This window comes from Seriola aureovittata, chromosome 13, assembly GCF_021018895.1.
Source record: "Seriola aureovittata isolate HTS-2021-v1 ecotype China chromosome 13, ASM2101889v1, whole genome shotgun sequence".
In the NCBI taxonomy this organism is placed as follows: Eukaryota; Metazoa; Chordata; class Actinopteri; order Carangiformes; family Carangidae; genus Seriola; species Seriola aureovittata.
The window spans coordinates 6,566,102-6,581,509 of record NC_079376.1 but is presented as its reverse complement, the minus strand read 5'-3'; the positions used below and the strand labels follow the sequence as shown (position 1 = coordinate 6,581,509).

The 15,408-nt window shown below is 38.9% G+C and overlaps 1 protein-coding gene across 2 annotated transcripts in view; it reads left to right on the top strand.

Annotated features, from left to right (window-relative positions):
• sash1b (SAM and SH3 domain containing 1b) overlaps positions 1-15,408 on the top strand; it is a 45,312-nt gene that overhangs the window by 15,767 nt on the left and 14,137 nt on the right. The window contains exon 1 of one of the 2 annotated variants that reach the window (XM_056393705.1): positions 13,702-13,838. The exons of the other annotated variant lie outside the window; for it this stretch is intronic. The gene's annotated coding sequence lies outside the window, so the exon portion shown is untranslated. Of the gene's footprint in view, positions 1-13,701; positions 13,839-15,408 lie in introns of those variants that run through there. 2 annotated transcript variants of the gene reach the window in all.

The window sequence follows — 15,408 nt, the reverse complement described above, 5'->3', positions numbered from 1 at the left end:
ACTGATCATATGTTTACAAGCAAACATCCTCTGGGATTAATCTCGCATTGCTTCCAAAGTTTAGTTCTGGATAATGCAACGGGATATGAGATTAATATTGTGTGCCATTATTATATGACTGTTTAGTCTTCTTTTCTTTACCAAAAATACGTAGTTGTGTGATGTCAGTGTGCAGGAGAGCAGAGTGCTGCATATTGCTACATTCAAGCACTCACTTACATTATTATTTCCTCTCTGGCTTAAATTGAATTCTGGGCTTACTTTGCTCAGAAAAGCTTCACTCTGAGAAGTGCACTGAATTTCCTCTTGAGTTTAATCTGATATCGTGTCCATTAAGAAGCGTGTGTGTAGTCATATGTCATATGGAGAGACTGCATTCACAAAGCAAGTGATTGACCTTGATGTATGATGTGATAACATCATATAGAACCAGGGGACGAGGCAGTGCAGTGCTCCTGTCCATATACAGTAACTGACTTGCTTCTGCTCTAATGTGTAGTAAAGTGCATCATCATGAAACATCACCATAGATTCAGTTTTGCCAAAGATTTTCGATCTCTGCTAAGAAATTGTGAGGCCCTTGCTGCCATCCCAATACGGTGAAAATGTACAACCTTATTTGCGGTGCCTAAAGCATCGTAAAATGTTTGAAAAGATGGAACAGCAAGTCTTTCCAACAACAATGTGCATCTTACACAGCGTAATCCATAAACCTCACTGTGAATAGTTTTCATTGTGAAAACGTCTTCCTCTGAGGTTAGAAAAAAAAAAAAGCAATGGCAACATGATCAATACAATTAAAAGATCCACCCTAACCTCTGCCTAACTTAATTTTTACACCAACACAAAGGGATTTGAATAAGCCCTGTGTGAAGTAATTTGGGATTGTACAGCTATTTGGGTCGGTAATGGTTGGTTTAGTCTATACACCTGTGGTGCCAAAATATTCTAAACTGCATTGAATTGTTCTACTACCACAGCTGCCATTCATCTACAGTTTGACCAGTGTATTTTGAGTAGTCATTAGCTCAATGACACCCTGTGGGTGGAGTGTGTAACTGTTGGTTAGGTACCTTATGGAGTCTGATCTGGCAGACTGACAGAAGGCCCATTAGCTATTGCATTCATATCTAACCCAGGCCTGTCTCGCTGCCCGCTCATCTGCAGGCTCTCACAGTCATCCACCCAGACATGACAGCTGTGGTAGATACTGAAGCCTGAGGTTCACCTTTGCACTAGCAGGTTTCAAAATTTTGACATGTCTGCTGGCGCATGCTTGGCTTTCACTGGGATTAGTGCAGACAAGCTAAAAAATATTCCATATGGCACAATGAGGCCAATGTACTACAGTGCCAGGACCTCTGGCCCCATATCTGGTGGGTTCTAGTGGGTGACTCACTAGTGAGAGTAGTAGTGCCTCCAGCTGTGCATCTAATGAATATTAAAATAACATATTTAGAAATGGAGAGATCTGACTCATTAAGAACTTGGGTTTCGGCCTGCTGCATACCTCTTTTTGACTATCATCCAAGTGGACAGTTTACATCTTGCAAGAAGTTTTTTAAATGTCACATAGTTATTATGTCACAGTTTTGAACCATTCCAAGCTTTTGGTGGCATTTCAATTTTAAGTTCAGTGAAAAGGTTGTGGATGGTGGCGTGGTTTGGAGGTGAACATATTGTCCTCTCCTTGGTCCTAAAATGTCACTTTGATTTGGAAAATGTCCTGTAACAGCATTCAACAATGGCTGAGTGAGGGCCCTTGTTAAATACAGCATTAAAAAAAAAAAAAAAATTTCATTAAACACTATGCTCAGCTCAGTGTTGTTGGGTAAAGTATTGTTGGCAAACAGTTAGCATTTGTTTTAATCTCTGTGGTGTAACAGATGGATGGGGTTTATCCACAGGGCCGGGATAGGGCCATGCCTTTGGAGAGAAGTGTCAACAGTGCTGAAAAACATTCTATTATATTATATATCACATATGTTATACTAAATGAACATAAATAAAGCCACTTAACCCAGACAGATCCAATATACATCACTGAAATCACTTCCAGTGGCAGGGACTGCTACTTCTGAAGCTAAAGTCGTCAACAAAGATGATTTTTTTCATCTATAATTATGCACATCACATGTAAACATAATTCACATGCAATTTATTTAGACAAATTGTGACTCGTCACACTAGTTTGATTATTTCTGAATTCATTACTCAGACTTTGACTGCAGCAGATGTTTGTGGTCATAATTTTGATGGGAAACCAGAAGAAAAACTTCACACTTAGCAATTAGAAGAAAGTATTAGACACAGTAAACATGTAGAATATTACTGTGTTAATTTTTGGTTTTGACACCATGCTCGACGTTCGACGTTTGTGATTCCTCAACTGCGTCGCATGACATGAGTTTGCAGAGATTCCTAGAAGAAGTCTTGTCTGCACCTCATGAAGCAGTGTCTGCCTGCAGGCAGGCTGCATCTATTTGTGGCTCAAATTCACTGTCTTGAATATTTATCACTCACCGTGCTGTTATGTTTCATTTTAATGCGTTTAAGTGTCTGGACATGTTACTCAGCTGCCTGTGGATCTTTATCACTCAGTCACATAGCTGAATCTTGGATGAGGTGAACTTGTACAAGTCTTTCTTAATGAAATGGAATCTAAGATAGGTTCCACAAATCAGCTTGTAAAAAGCATTGGCAGCAGAGTAAACAAGGGAGAGGTCAGAGCCGCTGACATTTAGCTTTCAGCTTTTTAAAGTTTCTCTCTGGAGTCATCCTTGCAGAAAAATTGATTCAAAGTGCAAGACATTTTACATGGATGACATGAGACACAGACAGACCCACACAGGTTCAATCATGGATATAAATTTGTGAAGTAAAAGATAGCTTCTTGGCTTGACTTTTGGCTTGGCTCATCATAGCTTGGCTTTTTATTGCAACTTCCCACTGTGGATTTTTTCATAGAAAGAGTTATGATGGTTTACTTGTAAGGAGTCTTGGCGTTGACACTGGATATTAATTCCCTTTATTGGGTGTCTGTGACCACGGTTGAGAGCAAATAGGTATTTAAAGGCTCTTTGTTGAAAAAAATATTTTCATTTTAGTTACTGAGTTTCACTCCCGTTTTCCCAGTTGGGATTGGTCAGTGTCTTACCTACATATACTGATTGCTTTGCCTTCCTCATCTTAATATCATTGCCAAGGTTATGTCCTAATCTGACGCACTGTATCTATTATTCAAGCAGTTTTCTCGAACACCTATTAGACATTAATCACATAATGGTCTCCATGGTGGCCAATAAAGTCTATATGAGAAACGTGACTGTGTTCATCTATTATCACATTAGTTCTGTAAAAATGACGTATTTATGGCTCTTCTCCAGTTTTACATATTGGATACAACAGGGAGTTTTTGTTATGCTATATAAATGGTTTTGTTCTTAATGATCTGCTTCCTTTTCTTATTTGGAGAAGATAGAGAAACAGAAAATTAACCTCATGTATGATTTACAGCAACTACAGTGTATCCATGAAGATTTTATTCAGACCTACTGTGCTTTTATATTTATAACATCATGTATGGAGTGAAATGTTGAGAAACCACAATGTTATTAATAGAAAATCGAGTCAATGCTCATATCTAAAATGATGAACATATGAAAAAAAATATTAACTATACTATGCATCCTGAGCATCTGAAGTGAGATGTAAATCTCATATCCAACATCATTTGCCAGTGGGTGTAGAATTTATCTGAAGCAGCTTTAGTCTGATGTTTTCTGTCTTCTTATAGTTCTTGTGTAAGTCGGAGCTGTCTATTCTCTTATTCTCTTCACCATGTGATTGCAGCTGGAGGACGTTAGTAGATCTGTGCTGACATCCCTTTGGTAACTTCCTGGAAGGGACATTATTTGTTTTTTTCCTCTAAAAAACATGTCTGATGTCCATCATGTGTTTTCTGTGTTTTGCATGGAAAGGAGAACAGTGATCCCAACAAAATATGTTATACACTGTAGTGTTTCTGTTATTGAGCCTGCCTTCACTGTTAAAACCTGTCGGTTAAATGTAATATGATTAAAAAGCATCCAAAATGACCTTACAGATATACATACAGGACAATACTATATAATACCAGTAAACTTAATTTAAAAGATGTATTACTAGACTGACTTGATATTATTGAAATATAAATATGCAGGACTGCTTTAATGTTAAGGCTTTTGTTTTCCTTTTTCATACTAGCAGGCTTCAAAACACCTGAGCATGAATAATAACGAAATCTCAGCTGTTTGCCAAATATTTTTGTGATCACCGGACCGGATTTTAATTTTGCCCCCTTCATGCAGATTTTCCCAAAGGAAGGTGTTTGTCACTGCTGAAAATTGTTCCAGCGGATGTCCTCTTGCAGTTTTCATACAGATCTTTGATCATGACTGGGTTTGACTTTTATTCTGTCTATAAATATGTAATTACACTCAATCTGCTGTTCTAACAACAATCTTACATCGACTTATATACAACGCAGTGACTCAGTCCCCCTTGAGATGATCACTGACTGTTCAACTGATGAAATCAGTTACACTCTCTATGGCCTTTAAGTTAACATCTGTGGTGCTCACCTTCAGTGTATGAGATAATGATGCCCAGTGGATAGTGAGCAGTGCAAGTTATTTTCAGCTTCTCTGGCAAATCTGACATCTGTGTCAGTGTTACACATACTTTCCAGATTTCAAATAACTGTGGAAATCCACTTACACAGAAACAACTCATATATTTGACCATTTTCCATGTCTTTGATGTGATTTTTTTTTTTCAACCTGGAAGCATGATTACTTTCTATATCATCTCTCTGGAAACAGCAGAATGCCTTAAATGTTTTGTAGAATAAGTTACCATCTTAATTTTAGTTTCAAGCTTTTCTGACTAGTATATCAAGTTAGTGTATTACAGCAAATAACAAATGTACTTACAAATTTAATGAATTATTTGGAAACATCTGTTATTCTAAAAATCAACTTTTCCCCATAAAGGGTTAACCTTGATGACCAATTTATGAAAGAGATAGATGGGAATAAATACACCCCGAGTAACATTGTTTAGTTTACACATGAATTTAATTTTGTTTTGCTGGAACACTGATAGTGTGCCATATAAACAGCTGCTCACATATACCTGTAGAGGCTACACGCAGTTGTGTTAGTTCTAATAGCTGCTGGGTCTTTTTTTGACCTGTTTTTTGGATTGCCTCCCTGCTTTGGCCTGAGTCACATCAATAATTAGCCAGCCTTTCCACATAGCCTCAGCTGCTTAAGTGAAATTACATGGATGAACGACTAGAAGGAAATAAAATGTGCTCAGCTGGGCTGTTATTAGAAAACCAATACTGCAGTATTGACTTTTCTAACTTTAAAAAGATACAGTTTTTGCTAGAGAGGGGAGACATTACTGACTTTCTGATCAGGGTGTTGAGCTGGAATTTGGTTGCTCCTCCAAACACAAACACACACACACACACACACACACACACACACACACACACACATACACACACAGGCAGAAGAAAACATTAAGCTGTATCTTTTGTTTAGAGTCAGCTCTCAGTTTAAGTCAGGTAACCTTTGTAAAATACCAACAGATAACCATGACATGAATATTTTCCACTGCGCACATGGAAAATGTGTGGTATCTGACAAACAGCTTCTGCATCCCTCTGATGGCTTTCGCTTCATATTAACTGTCTACCTGTTTGTACAAAGGGAACATAAAACTGAGGATGTGAGTGTTCTGGTGATAGTTGTGATAGGGAAGCTACAAAGAAATGCAGAATGAGCATTTCTGTGAGGAATGACAGGAAGCTGTATGAGAGGTATTGTATCTGCTAGCTCTGCAGGATGGGCAGAGAAAATAAAAATTTCTCCCATGACCCCTGCTGTCACCAAAGTTGGCAGTTGACCTTCCTATTGGACTGTTCATATAGTAAGAAAAACAAACACAAGATAAAAACACAATTTGTTTCTCATTTGGAAATATGTCAATATTAATTCTCCACTTACTGATACCATAAAAATGATCACAGCAATTAGTAATAATTAGTGTTTTATATTGTTACCACATTCAATCAAATGAATTTATTTAAATGTATATAGTGTATGCCAAAAAATGACACACATGAATGTATGTCAGTCCTGAATATATGAAAAAATAATTTCCCATATTTGCACCCATTGTATTTCTGTGTGGAGGATGACAGCGCTAGTATGAGCAGTATGTCGTCAGTGGATGGATAGTTTCAGTAGTAAACAAACTGACTCAACCGCCAGGGTCATCCAGATCTCTCCACACGTAATTACACTGCCAAATGCAGCAGACAGGACCACAGAACCACAGCTGAGTCTGCATGTAAACAAGCTTTTGTCTGCCAGCTGATTGTTAGATTACATTCTAGAAATATTACTGGAAATAATAGTATATATGACTTTATGTTTTTTAACTGGCTCCAAACATTTTTGCCAGATGGCTGACTATGTGGCAACTTTTGGATACGTTCTTTTATCTACAACATATCCATTCAATTTTTTGGAAGTGGATAAAAACGGTTTCAGTATTGCATTGCAACAATTAATGGAGTAGTTGATTGACAGAAAATTAATTGGCAGCTATTTAAAAAATCACTTAATCAATGAACACATTTCAGAATACTTTATAATACACCATCGTGACCTGGTGTTTGTCTCACATCAACTAATAATTCAATAAAAACATTGCTTAGCTGTAGTTGATGCTTTGGTTCTGCTGCTGTATTATTATATACATTTATTTTATTCAGTTCAAGATATAAATATATATATTTTTATTCCCATCAATATAGACTCTAAAACTCTATTACCACTTAACATTTCTCCTCCTTACTGCCTTGTCTCATTTCTTCCTCACCTTGTCATGGCCTTTATTTCACCTCTGGAGAAGAAAGGCTTTCACTGAACCACAGTACGTCAGTGTGTGAATCATCTATTTTTATTATCTACATTCAATATCCAAATGCATGGTCTTATTATAGAACCTCCTAGAAAGGGATTTGTAGCATAATACAGTATAATGCCTCTTTTCATGCATCATGAAGCAAATGGGGGCATCCGACTGTAGTCTGAAGTGATAGGGAGACTGGGTGACAGTACTGAGGAAATAATGGAGAAAAGACATTAGGCCCAAAGGGGGGGAGATAAAGACAAACAAAGGACAGGAAAGTGGGACAAAAGAGATAAGAAAAGTAAGGGTTATGAATAAGGAGAGCAAAAGACAGAGGCAGCATGGAGACGGGAGATGGTGATTTTAACAAAAGGGATTGCATGTGATGACAGAGCTGCAGCAAGAGGTAGAGATTTTCAATCAAGAAAAGAATCCATAGGCCATCGAAGCTTGACATTCCTCTGAGAAGGCGAGGGCCAGATTTGGATGAGCTTTCGATCAGAACAAGGCTGTTCCACAATTACCTGACCTAAAAAGAAATAAATCCATCTGAACTGACAAATCTCAGCAGTTTTGCACGTGTAAATAGGTAGGTAAATTATCTGAAGAAATTACTCATGGTGATCAGTGTTTGGTTAGCAGCATAACTAAGCCACTGTATGAACACCACAGTGCATTATTTTATTTGAGCATTTAAGTCTGTCTTACATTGTCGTTCAGATATTGATACAGATAATTGCTTTTTATTAGATCTTATATTAACCATAGGGGAATACTCATTTATTGTTTTAGTTGACTTGCATTGCATTTAGGAACCACAGTATGTGTTGTGTGAATTGTGTAGACTACTGCATGGAAATGGTTTATAATGCATGAATTTAATCATTTAATTTTTTATTCCTGAGTGCTTATGCTTGACTTAATATGGTTTAAGCATTCTGCATTATTAAAGTTTGTATGATATTTTTACAATATGACAGATCTAAATGGACCGCAGGAAAAAAAGTTCAGTACAGAGCATTTCACTGTCATTTTACTCTGTGATAAAGGTGTCTGCGCAGTGAGTGACTGAGAATTTACTATAAACTGTAAAGTAGAGATACCACATTGAACATTAAGACAATTATGTCTTTATTTGATGATAAATTGTAATGAAATCCCTCTAAGTAATTTTTTAACAGAACAAGGGCATATTTTATTGTTACAGTCCCAACACGTGTTCTCCTGCTTAAACACCAGCTGTAAGTACAATTTTAACACCCTGTACAAAACCGCTGCAGTGCTTTACAACTGAACACCATTTTTAATTGACATGAAACTTTAATGTGGCACATTGATTGGAAAATGTGGCTGTGAGGATGTTACAACCCTTGGCCAGATGTCAGCCTTAAGAAAGGGCCAGATACTGAGCAAGAGATCAATTCCAATTAGTGAATGTGTATATTTATTGACATTTGAAGCGTTGTGTCTTGAAGAAATGTTTTTTTTTTTTTTTCCTTGTGGAATTCATTTTAGAGTGAAAAATAATTGAGAAGATTAATTATATATCCGCATTTTACTACTGATTGCCATGTGGAGTACTGAGAGGAATATTCGAGCCTTAAGAAATCAAGGAATTAATAGCTAAATTACTATAAGCAGATCAAGAATCTCGTCTGTCGTAGTAGAGATGTCAAACACTTAAAGCGAGACCTCTCTTGGATGTTAAACTATTTTCTAGCGAGTTTTCAGTTTCACTATAGATCCTCATGCAATTCTTATGATGTCAGCGCACGCTTGGCTAGCTGCAGTTAGCATCCATTAATGGATGTAGTGGCTGTAAGGTGGATGTCCTTGGAATGACAGAGGAGGAGACGGAACATCTGAGTTTAGAAGGGAGGGGGGGCAAATTGAATTGGACAGGAGATGTTGTCATCAGCTCTGTTGGGATGTCTGTGGTTGTCAAAAGGGGCATGTTAAACCAGTGAGCATGCTCTTCTGAATGTTTGAAGTACATCATCGCAGTGTTAAGATCCGGTTCTCAGAGATTCAGATCAGAGGGGATCCGGAGGGGAGAGCCAACTGGCAAGTCTGGCTCTGACTACACAACAGGAGAAAGTGTAGCCAGAAACATCTTAGAAAACATCTTAGTAAGATCTCAGTAATTCCCTTACTAGTGAATTTTGGTTGTGTCCTAAGAAGTGTCAGTCAGTGTCTGTGGAACAACATGTGTCACTGCTAGGTTAAAAAAAAAAAACAGGCTGCTGCCTGCAGGCTGCTGTACCACTCTGTCTGAATGAAGAGCAAATGCAGACACCAGTTTGAATTAAATCTATTCATGAGACATCATTGTTAACTTTTAAACATCATTCACTTCTCAGTTCAGGGGTCTTTTCTTTTTTCTAACATATTGCTGCGCACTGTGTCACGCTGTTTTTCCAAGTCAAGTGAATGTCTCCTTAGCATGTTTTTCCCACAGAAAGTTTCAAAAGAGAAATGTCCACAGGGTATTTTCTTTCCTGATTGGAGCAATTCACTTGTTTTTCACACCATGTAGAATGACCTCATTCAGGGGGCCCTATGGTCTTACGTTGCATGATTGACAGCTGCCCTTGACTCCTGCTTTGTATCTCACAGGAGGATCAGTGGATGTTGTGGTCTTGTGAGGGGTGAGCAGCCACACTCATAATACAGAGGGGGTGGGGTGGGGCAGGGGGGGCTCGCAGCACTGTCATAGAAGGGTAATTACCCGAGCATAGGGGTGAGGGGCGAATGAAATGATTTCAGCACCTCTGAATTAAATATGGTCCAGGGAATACGAACAATCCACAGGCTGCTTTGCTACGAACCCAGAACCGTTCACAGAACCCTTTGCAAATCTGAATACACATGGTATTTGTGGGTGTGAATTGTGTTGAATTTTAAAGGGGAGGTCTTCGTATTTGTTTTCAGCGCCACTGAATTAAACATGCTCTGAGGAATGGGAACAATCTGCAGGCCACCCCCACTATAAAAACACACTGCCATCCAGAGGGGATTTAATGCACACAGGATTTCCATGCATGTAATTTAACTAAAATTTAAAGGGAATGATTCTGCATTTGATCTCTGAACTGCTGAATTAAACATTCCCCAAGGAATAGGGACAATCCCGAAGCTGCTTCAAAACAAGTTTAGATCCAGCACAATCCACAGGGTGCTATTGCAATAATAGATTATACATATTTCCAAATGTGAATTGTTGAGCTTAGGGATTTTTGGAGACTGAAGTTTCCTGCATCTAAATCTGGGATGTGTGTTCTGCTAGTGTTTAAAACCCCCATCAGATTTGCAAAATTTAGTGCTGTAGACAAAAGGTTTGTTCTGTGCCTTCTGTCTGCCCTCTTAATCTTCTTTGGGGTCTCACCCGTGTCCTTTTTTAATCTGGACACCTGGCTGATTTCCCTTAGTGGCATGATCTTCATTTTATTGCTGCACAGCAAAACAACGTTCTAGTTTTTTGATTTGCTTTTTGGAAAACTGCCTCCATTTTTGTCATGCAACTTTTACAAAAATGATCCACTGGTTTGGAGTAAGTGTTGCTAACTATCAGGGTACCATGTACCATCTTCTAATGTGAAAAATCAGTTTGTAGTCATTCAGCTCTGTCTGTGTCCCATTCAGAATGAGAGCATTAGAAATCTCCTACGCACCAAAGCAGGCCTTTTGTCTCTGTCAGCAGTGAGAGATATTTGCTCAGTGACTGACAGGATGAAAAGTGGAAGCAGGGCTGTGTATTGCAGACCTCGCCAACACAGTTCAAACAAGACCAGGTATTCTATATGCAGCGTGTGTATCCGTGACTGACACCTTGCATGTCACAGCGCAACCCTTCTCATCAAACTCTCATTTGGGACTTGTCACAATCCACTTACCACTCAGACATGAATGGTTAAGCTCTTCCACTGATCCTCTTTTTTCTCTTCAGGGAGCCCCGGGGCTGTCAATCCGCACTGGGCCCATGGGTGCTCCGGAACAGCAGTCGTTCTCAGAATCACACGATTTTTCAGTTATAATACAGTACATATCACTGCTGTCATGTGAAACTCCTGATTCTACAACATTTAAATTGCATGAGCTTAGAAATTTCTGTACGACATCTGCTTATGAAAACACTTCAGAGCCAGTTTGAGAATTTAAAAAAATATATTATTATCAAGCTAAAAGGAAGACTGCCTCTTTTTTATTTTCTGATACATGAAATATACAGTGCTCTCACCCAGAGCGCTTTCAATAACACACAGCATTTTCTCACCGCTGTATTTTAATATATATATGTGATGTGCAAAATAATTAGTGCAGATACAGACTGTCATAGTAGTAATAAATTTGGAATATCTATTATATACATTATTATTAGTATGTATGAATAATATATATAATCAAGCATAATGTGAAAAATAATATAACTAATATGTACTGTGAATATAATATTAGTCAGTGTTATCCACAAAGATGAAAATATAAATTCTTAGTGTCCTTACTGTAGTACAAAGGGCACGTGAAATGTAATGTGTAACGTGTAATTTCAGTTTCAGTGATCTTCCTGGTTAAACTTCAGGTGAAATATTTCAAGTCTCTCCCTGGTTTCAGAAAATGACTGTAAGAAACACATACAAAACCTCAGTGGGTAAACTGTAACATGCAATATAAAGGTTGGACTAAATATATATAAATAAATATATATATGTATAAATAGAAAATTTTCCATGTGGTGTGACACTGTGGCCACCGATATGCTCCAGTCTCTCCACAGACACATGAATTGTGAGTTATCTCAACAGGGATCAAAGCTCAGATGATCAGGTGCCCCAGGTCAGCACAGGAGACTTGATGATGATGATGATGATGATGATGATGGTAGTGAAGGAGCTGGCTGACACGGAGGAATGGCGTCCATCTCCGGGCGCTCCCCCTGTGCTCCGAGGTGACGCGCAAACCGCCGCTGTGAAGCCAGGCGGAAAACTGCCCTTTCTGGCATCAGCTGCATCGGCCCTTTGGCACAAGTGCGCACAACGCACCCCTCCACCATCTCCACCATCTCCACCATCCATCTGCAGCTCAGCATAATCTGCCGCCTCCTGCCGCAGATCTGACACTGGTATTGTTACCTCCTGCTGCTGCTGCTCGCTGCTCTGGAGTCAGTGGTCAGTTTCTAAAGATGAAGATTAGAGGCAGTGGAGTCACGAATAGATGAAGATGCTGAGGCTTATTTTCTCCGCACTTAATCTCATTGACTAATACTATAAGCAAATGAGGTCACCACCCTCATGCTTGCTTATGCCTTCAGGATATGTAAAGATGCCTTTGTGTTTTATGTAAAAACACTACAGCGCTGAACAGAGGAGGAAAATCCTATTGTTGCATCCATTAGATCTGTTTACTTCCTCTGCAAGTCATGGTTGCAAGTTGATAGCATTAAGTAGTTTCTTAGTACACAGAGGATTTCTTGTCATCACTGCACTTTGTTTAGATTGAAAGGAAATATTTAGTTTCCACTTTAATATGTCCAGTTCCACTTGTACTACAGCCCTCTATCATTGACTCATCAGTAAGAAACTGATGATGTTGATGTAGAGTAACTATTTGCTGCCACCTGCTGGTGCAGAGGCTGCAAGTGTTAGGGTTCTGAGTCACAGGGCATAATGTCTGTTCAACAGGATGCTTTTTTTTAGTTTGCCAAGGGGTTTTTTTGCCTATATGATGAATAGACTCACCAGGGCATGTTATCTTTGATAAAGACCCAAAGGGCAACTTGGCTGATTTTTAAGAGCTTTTGGGCATAAATTGGAAAAAAATCCACAAACTAAGAAACTGTTCATATCACTTCCCTTAATGTTCTTACACTGCCTGCCAGTTTGCTTCAGAACTCATTTTAAGATTTTACTTGTTACCTTTAAAGCACTTTGCACCCCGGCCCCAGACTACATTGCTGCATTACTGGCCCCATACCGACACTTTGTTCAAGTTGGTATGGGGCTAGTCTCACAGATCTCCACAGTCTGAGCTCCTCAAACATGAATGTGTTCTTTTTTTATTATTATTCTACATGGTAATCTCTGGTTTTGTTAATTGCCATATAAATAAACTTTATTATAATTATTGTTATTATTTTGGGGGCTTAAAGTGTTTAAAGTGCCAAACTAATAAGATTCCTTTAGCTTAGCAGTTCCATCAAGCAGGATGACCCTCCACAAGTATTCAATGGTAGGGAAACTTTAAAGGCAACCTGTGGAGTTTTGACTAGTAGTACTATGGAGCAATGTTTTTTTACGAGTTGCTTCTCGTTCGTTTGTATCAATAAAATTGACAATTTTAAACATTTAATAAAATCAGATTAAAAAAATAATAAAAATTTAAATTGATAATTCATTAAAAAAACTTTACAGACTTCTTTAAGACTGTGTTTAGAGAGAAACCTCCATATCAGCAGAGGGAGACATAACTGGTCAATATTCAACATTTCTTATACATCCAACACTGGCCTGACACATCACTTTAACCCTCTTGCAGACATAAACATGCAGGCAAACTCTCATACATTAAGAGGTGGTGGTTTATTTGAACATGTGAGTCAGCCAGTCCCTGTGAGCCGCAGCTGGAGAGAATACAGCAGCCCCACCCAGCAGCACCAGCGTCATGTGCGGTTGCAACTCCCCCCAACCTCCCCTCAACCAAACTCCCTATGATTTATGCGGGCCAGACACCCCTCCCATTCACTTCAGGATGTCCTTGTCCTCCACTCACTGAGTAAAGTTTCAAAACGAAGCCCTTCACTTAGAGCAGTGTAGAGGAACTGAAGAGCAGCTAGTGCTGGGGAGCTACTGTTGGCAGCCAGATCCCTGTTTGTGGTGAGTGTATTTTTATGTTTTTGCTGGAATGTGGTCCTATGGTTAGAGCTGGTAGTTTTCTGAAGATTCATTGGGGGAAGTTTCAATGTATATAACTTGGTTTCAAAAGACAACTTCATGAGTGCATCTTCAGCTTTTCCTGTGGGCTTGATTGCTGTTTTAGTCTTTTAATGAAGAATTTCATTTAGAAGAAAATGTTTGAACAAGTGAGTGCTTGTTCTCATGTGATCAAAGTCAATACTCTGTTTAAGACATCCACAGTAGTCTTTCTTGGCAAAGTCAATGACGTTTTTAACATGTTAATAACATGCAGTGTCATTTAAATGAAGTTACAGGATTGCTTGACAGATGAATGCCAAGGTGTTATGTGTTTGATGTGGCTTCCTAGTATTGAACGTGGGATACTCCTTTCTGAAATAAGGACATCAACTGGGAAATGAACATATATACATTTCAGTGGATTTAGTTTTACTGAGCCCTCTTTGGCAAATATGCTGCTCTGCTACATCAGTCCAGATGTGCTATTCTGTGGAATACAGTTACTGACAATCTGACTGTCGGCCAAAAATGGAGCTGACTTAAAGTTTATTGTGTTTGGACATTTATTATCAGAGAGGAGAAAACTATTCTCTATGGTCTTTAATTGCCTGAACTCTCTGATACTCTTAGTATTGACATCTGAAGCCAGAACTACCTAAAACAACTCTGGTTCATAGCAAATTAAAGCCATACAAGTAATTTGCAGATACTTTGTGACCCAGGTTTGGTTGCCTAAAAGGGTGAAACAGGACAGAGAAACTGTAAAAACACTCATTAGACACTTTAGGCCCTTGGGGCACGTGGATCTTTTGTCTGCCTATGAGATGCTCAGCGCCTGAGAAATGTGACACCACACTCTCCTCTTCAAGCCTCTGTGGTTGATGTCTCATGCTGCAGTTTTGGCTTAGAGACCATTAATTTAGAGACAGCACACTGGAATATTTTCCCAAAAGTACCATTCTGTAAGAAGACTTGGCATGAGAGTGGAACTCGTATCGTTTATTTGATTTAATATCTAGGTCAGTTTGTTTTCCATATGCCTAAGCAGTGTTTACATTCATCTGTAACGGGGATATATACACGCACCGTGTCCAATAAGCACTTAGGGCAATGCAATATCATGTGGCTGTGTCACAATAGGCTGTTTATGTGGATCAGCGGCTGCATGAGGCGTGAGCTGCTGCAGCCAGGCACAGTCCAGAGCCTCTCAGTCGGCCTCAGCCTCATTTCTTGACTGTATGAAAAGCAGCCAGCTTTTCAGGCCTTTTTCGACCCGGGGGCATGTCATTTACCAAATGAATGGTTCTCTTTGCTGGACAGTTGAGCTAGTCACAGTCTATCATGCCACGAGACAAGTGAGCCCACAGTATTAGTTTTCACTGCAGATGACTGTTTTCAGCAGGCACATTTGCATACCTTCAGGGTATGGCATAACTGAAACATAATGATAATAATAATAATGCATTGAAACGGTTTATGGACATAATGAGTGGCTATTACTGAAGATCAGACACAGCTTGTGTTCATCTGT